Below are 7,249 nucleotides of genomic sequence, written 5' to 3'. Positions count from 1 at the left end.
TTCTGCACCAGTTCCACTCCTATGTTGCATCGCCCCTTCAAAAATAACCCCCCATCAAGGTACACTGTGCTTTGCTGCAGAACAGAAGCAGACACCCTCCCTGGGCATGCCCATGACGTGGCCAAAGGGACCCATCCTGAAATCCCACAGACCCATGGAGCTGCTTGTCCTTGCTCTCCTAGTCCAGGTGGAAGGCTGTGGGGTGACAGAGGAGCCCCCTACATGGTGATAATGTGGGAGGGGAAGTAACTCAAAACAGGTCCTAGTTCATGGACTCCCCAACAGCCTTGTGCAGCTGTCACGTTCCCCCCCTGGGGGTGCTGCAGCTCCCCCTGGCCAGACCAGCCCTGACAGGAAAGCACCTCCAAAGAAAAGGAAGGTAGAAAAGTCACAAAAGAGGCAGCTCCCTCCAACAGATGAAGAGAAAATTCTAAAATCCAAGAGGAGTCTCTGAATCCCAAGTCTGTCTGAAGTTTGTAGAGATGGGTGGAAGATGTAGCTATGTAATTGCAATGCCAGTTAGTTTTGGCAGCCTCGGTCCTTACAGAGGATGGCTTTTGCAGTTTATGCTGTACTTCATGGACACTACTTTTCTCTTGATGCTTTGCTGATTCTTGCAAAGCCCTCTCTAATCTCTGTTTGAAGAACATCCCAGGAAGCTGTTGCAATAATACCTTTGAATTTTCACGACTTTTGTATGGAGACCATGAGACACCCAAGTGTGACATGATGAGAAGCAGCTCTCTGTTTCTGAGTGTACCATCTTGCACGAGCAACTGCCTTGTTTTGCTGCAGTCCTGTGGCACCTGAATAATGGACACTGGGGTATTTTGGGTGCGAGGAAAGAACCATCTGTTTGCTTTCTTGAAGCAGTAGCTCTGCAGCCACCAAACAGCTAGTGAAATAGCAGTCACAGGAAGCACCTAATTCCAAGCCAGACCATGAGAAAGAAGAGAACCCTTGATTGCTTTCTCAGTACTTGTCCCTAGCCCGTGGTAAGAGCAAAAGGCAGTGGAGCTGAGCAGGCTGATGGCCCTCAAGTCCAGCCTCTTGTTTCTGACATTAATGATACCTAAGAGTACGCTAATATAATCTGTAGAGTTTACTGTAGTATAATGAAATTTTCTTCAGCTTTTAATGAAATTTATTGGATATGTGGAAGGACTGCTGACAGCATTTCCAAATTTCTCTGTCTTGAGGAAAATCTTCACCATAGCTTCAGCCTGTGAAGCTGCTCCATGCCTTTGGGATGTGGGAGGTTCAAGTCCAGGGTGTTCCCTCCACAGCAAATCCCACATGGGCCCTTATTAGCACTGCGCAGGAGAATAGTATGCTCATTGCATCAGGAGGGTGATGTGTTTCTCATAATTCTGGAATAATTTTCATTGCAAAATTCAAATATTTTTCAATTTAAATTTAAATATTTACTCTTGGAGTATAAACACCTGACGTCTTCAAGAATCAGGTACCATCACTTTCATTTTCTTTCCAGCATTGCCACTTGTGCATCTAGACATTAATTTACCTGTTTCACAACCACTTTTCACTTTATGTCATCTCCCATGCTTTCAAAGTCTGTGATCGCTGAGGACATTTGGTGTAATTTGACTTTCCAGCTAACAAGAAAGACGCAGTATATTTCTCAGATCAGTCATTCTTCTGCCCTCTTTTGTTCTCCCTTTGATTAATGTGTCTTCTTTGATGCTGCTCAGGGACACGTTACAAGCACTTTCATCTTCCCACATCCCAGAGAAGTCACTGCAGGTCATGAACGATTTCCACCAACCCAATTATCTCTGCTGAAGGGCACCTGGTTCTAGCTCACAGCTTTCATGTACAAATGCTTGAACATAATGAGCTTAGTAGTGATTACTGTGGATCCAAGCATGCCTTGTGAAGAACTATGGTGGTTATTTACATAAAGAGTACTTATTATGTTATTCTAGAACCAGAAGATGCTGGAGCAGAATTCCTGGGTCATCATACTCAATTGCTGTCTGCCACAAGGAATCACATCATAAGATTTGTGCTAAACCAACTGAGGTACATTTCACAGCTAGTTACATCCTCTGTATCTCTTTTTCCTCTTAGAAGGATGTTTTCACCTTCTGATGGTCAAGAACATTCTTCTAATTTCCAGTCTAAATACGTTCATTGGTGGTTTATGTCCATTTGTTCTCAAGCCTATGTTCTCTTTTAGTTTAAATAGTTCAGTTCTCTCCCCTTTTCTAACCCAGGAATCTATTTTTAAAAGAGGAATTGTAACCAGCATATACAGCACTGAGTTGTTTTATACATTTTGACTGGTATATATAGGCCCCTTAAGGCTCCAACATGCAAACATTCATCTGGTTAATTTTATTCTAGCATGTAGGCCTATTAAAATTAAAAAGACTACTCAGAAATAAATGAAACATAACTTTGCAAGAAAGTTGTATAATTAGCTGCATCTATGTGTGTTCTGCATCCAAAAATATGTTCTTCTTTTCAAAAGTATCATGTTATGTATTTGCTGTCAGTAGAAATGAATATCCTTTAATTTGTCTTCTTTCCTTATGAAATTACAGAGCGCTATGACAACTTAATACAATTACTTAGGTTTAAAAGATGTCATACGCATATCTGAAGCTGTAGTGTCTCACTAATATTGTGTTAAGAGTAATACAAAAGCAAACCCAGAACACTTCCAATCCAGCAAAACTCTTCATCCATCAAGATGTTGAGTGTGAAGCACTCTTTCATTTCTTGTTGCTATTTATGGATTTTGCACACAATTTAATAATGAAAAGCTAGGAAAACTTTGGCCAAGTTAACACCATATTACCCATGAAAGTAGAGCATACACCATTTTTACCTACACATGGGTTAGCATGTAGCTAACAAAAATGTATTTATTGAGTGATAAGGCAACCAGCACTCCCCACCAGCTACACCTACACAGTACCTGGGCACAAAACTGAATTATTATGCCACATTCCAATGAACTTCTGGTAAAGAAATATCTGTTTCAGATAAAACAGCTTTGCTGTTTTACCAACATAAATTCCAAAATCTGGAGTGCACAAGCACAGACAGCCTGTAGTAACTGGAAATATGAATTACTCATGATGCAGCATGTCAGCTTCTCCTCCCATCCACCAGCCCAGTGGTTTCAGTGAGAAAATTAGTTTGTCTCATGCAACCATACTGATTTTTTTGCTCTTCTAACTTGTATGCTGGAGCAAAAAGTGCTGAGCTTCAGCAGGTCCTTCCATGCTAGTCCATTTGAATTCTTTCTATGTATATGTATATACAGAAATCTCTATCACTGTCTCTCTCTCTCCACCCTCCAAGAGCTAGACAGCCAGCTCCTAGGTAGACACCTTAGCTCAGGTGTCAGTCCTGTGAAGTTGTATCAAATGTCCACTGCTGCACAAACACCCTGATTGGACAGTGTTTGAAGTCCCATCCGCAGGGACTGCTCTGGGAGTCACACTCATTATTTTTTCCAAGATCAAAGAACTTGTGGGATTTTATTTGCTTGGCACATATGTAAGTCAGCTTTGGGTACACCTCCTTTGGGCTCACCAGCTTTGGGCACTTCTGTCCAATGCTTTTAGCAGTGCAACTGCAACTACTGAATCAACCCTAGGCTCTCCACCTGCTAGCAAACCCTTGCATTTCTAGCTCATAAAATAGTCTCTGTATTCCCAAAAGCATTTTTTTTCTTATTTTTGTTAGCAGTGACCTGCCTTTTCAGAAGACATGAGGATTTCCAGAGGATGATTCAGCCAAGCAGCCTACCAGCTCTCCTAAAATGTCTCCCACCAGAGGTGCCCATTCTCCTCCACCAATGACAAAGGAACCCTGAAGCAACTACTTCAGGCTTGGATATCTGATTTCTGAGTGTCCTAAAGACAGGAGATGATTGCCCCCCAAAACGCATTTACAATTGCAGGCTGCTTTCAAAGCTTTCTAATTGGGAAGAGTTACAAAGATGAGGTTAGGTTCACCTGTTTTAAGCTCTAAAACTCATCCCATGAGAATGGAGGAGCCTGTTTTCAGGCTTAATGACACTAATCAATGTCAGATTAATGACACTAAATTTCTGACTTAGGATGGTTTGATTCACCTCAAAAGCTGCATCCCTCTCTCATGTCGCTGACACCAGTAGAGTCAAGCCATAGCTGGGAGAAGGCGGCCACCCCCTGCAGTTCCTGTGTTCCAAGGGGGCTGGAGCTGGGGCACCTACAGTCAGTTTTGGTTTGTATTTCTTATGTTTAAAGGTTGTGATCTTTGAAATTCTTTCAATGTCTTAAACTTTAGGTAAGTTTCCATTCCAATGCCCAGTGACATACTTGCAAAACTAAATTAGACATGATCCTCCCGTGCCTGCTAGTTAAGGCGTGCTGATGAGCTATGAAGGTTTTCCCAGGAAGAGATGGTGTTCTGAAAACTGTGATTTCTCCTGGCATTTTTAGGTGCTCTGTGGTTTCCCTTTGGGTGTTTCCTCAGTCTGTTTCTGCTGCTGGTGTGTGCAGGCAGACTGATGTGTCAGCAAGTATGTCACAGAGATGCTCCATGTGGTAGCTGCATCTACACAAGGCAGCAGCCAGCTCCAGAGAAATGCTTCCCTCTAGAGTGGCATAACAGAAAAACAATGTTCCTTTGCCTACCATTAAACCAAAAATATCATATTTCAATTGAGTCACCCACAAACCTCTAGGAAAATAAGTAGGAGACTATGGCTATTCTCTGGACTGCAATTAGCAGGTGATTTTAATAAACCTGAGTCATTGAATCATAGAATCACGGAATGGTTTGAATTCAAAGTGACCTTAAAGATAATCTAGTGCCAACCCCACTGCCATGGGAAGGGACACCTTTCTCTACACCAGATTTCTCAGGGTCCCATCCAACCTGGCCTTGAACACTTCCAGGGATGGGACATCCTCAACTTCTCTGGGCAACTGTGCCAGAGCCTTACCACAGTCAGCATAAAAAATGTCTTTCTTACATTCAATCTAAACCTACTCTGTTGGTTAAAATCCATTCCCCTTTGTTCTATCACTATCTACCCATGTAAAAAGTGGTCTGCTAATGATGGATCAGGTGGAAGACAGAATTTCTTTCCATAGCATAGTCATGTCTCTGTCTCTCCCTTACACACACACACACATACACATACACACACACTTTCACATGCATTTTGTTGTCTTTTTGCATCCTCCAATTCTTTTTCTTTAGCACTTTACAGTGATTTCAGTTCCAGTTCAACGACAAGTCACACTTTCTCTGCTTCAGAGTTGATTTTTGCTTTACAGCTCCATGACTGCAGGGACCGTATTGGTTTTTCCCAAGACGTTACTTTGGAGCTTCAAACAAGGACCTGCAGTTTTGTAGCTCATCTGCAAAAGATAACTTCCTCCAGAGAAACTGTGTGGCTGAGTGCCCTGCTTTGAGCACAGCTTCCTGCATCTTCAACCAGGACCTGCAGGCAGATGTTCTCAGCTACTTGAACCAAAACAGGTCAAATTGGCAAAGCTTTACTATTTGACCCACAAGTTACATGACAGCCATTTTTGTCAGAGGTATGCACACCCAGGGTTGTGCTATTTTAATTAAACCAGTGTAATGTTGCATGTTTAAGCAGATGCATCTTTAAGTTTAGTGCTGAACATCTGACATGTCATAGCTGGGTCCATACTCAGTTTAACAGAGTCAAAAACAGACCACTCTCGTAAAATTTAGTGTAAATATCATGGGCCTTCTTCTCTTCTGTTTTACTCTGGTAGTTATATCACAGTAGTGACTCCACTGACTTCAGTCACACTTCTCAACCTTAAGGGGAAGGGAGGAGGACTCACACAAGCTTTGTTTTTTGTCTGGCTGAAGTTACAGTTGCTAAAGAAAAATTGGTTCGTGTTTTGATTTCCCAGAACTCATAAAAACAAAGCGGCCAGCTGAGATTGGCATGATAAGTTAGAGAGGCAAATCATTCAGAAATGGTGCAGAACATAAAGAGTAATTTTGTGTTATTATAATATTCATTGCTTTCTGGAGAATCTGAGATGAAAACCTGAAGAAATCAGCCTGAATTCTTCTACCTTGCTGCTTGACACAGGAAAAATTCCTACTGACTAGAAATGGGCCTGAAGAAATTATCTTTTTATTAAGTGTCTATACACTTGCTGCTTTTGGAAATCGAAAGCATTTTACCTTAACCATTCATATGTGCAAAAAAACCATGAGCAGAAAGCCAACACACCATGTTCTAATGCAAAATGAAATATGACCTTTTAAAGAACCTTAACTTCTGAAGAGTAAATGTTAAATCTATATATAATTCAAAATTTATTGGCTAAATTCAATTGCTGAATTCAAACCTGTCCTGAATAAAACCATTCTCACATCTGTTTTTTGGCTTCATTTATTCTCTATGGTTAACAGAAAGGCTTCTGGAATTTTACTGTTATTAACGAATTTACTGAGGAAACCTGCTTTCAGAAGTAGAGTGGCTGCCACGCCCATGCCCACATGCAGCTCCAATATCTGAAGTGCTCAAGGGCTTGACCCAGGAAGGAATGAGGGTTCCCAGAAGTCAGAAGCTGCTGCACTCAGCCCTTGTCCTGGAATTGCCAGGCCAGAGTCTGGATCAGGTCAGCAATAAAATGCAAAGTGAGATATTGCAAATTGATGTTCATTTCCTAGTCCTCACCACCTCTGTGAGTGAGCTGTTTGCTGCAAAGGTAAGTTATTTCAATAAAAATATAAAGTATTGGATACTGATGCATGAAGATCCCATAGCTTTCCTCGACCCACAAATTATTCTGCTGCACTGTTATCAGGGAATGAAAACATTGAGCCAAACCCAATTTTATGCTGTTAAAACTCCCACTCTCATTTTTAAATTAAATTACTTATTTGAAAAGAATTTGAAAAGTGCAAGTGCAAGTATTGCCTTTACAGGAAGTGTATGCATTTAATAGCCCCATCACACTAATTTAAAGAAAGTCTGATCCAACTGGGTATGTCAAGATAGTAAGAACTGAACTAAATTTGGATATTGAGAGTTCTCTTATTGATTTATGAATAACGACAGGTACTCCTTGGCCTTGACAATTCACCCTGCCCTCAAATAAACTCATTAGATAACTTCCCCTTCGCTCCTTTTTGAAAATATTTTCCAGAAAGTTTGCTTACCATTTAAAAGCATGTTAGCTGTTCATGTGCCAGTAGTTAAACTCACAGTCACATATGGCTCAGTTTT

This window comes from Lepidothrix coronata, unplaced genomic scaffold (assembly GCF_001604755.1).
Source record: "Lepidothrix coronata isolate B3197 unplaced genomic scaffold, Lepidothrix_coronata-1.0 Scaffold310, whole genome shotgun sequence".
Taxonomy (NCBI): domain Eukaryota; kingdom Metazoa; phylum Chordata; class Aves; order Passeriformes; family Pipridae; genus Lepidothrix; species Lepidothrix coronata.
Note: the sequence above shows the minus strand (reverse complement) of the source record.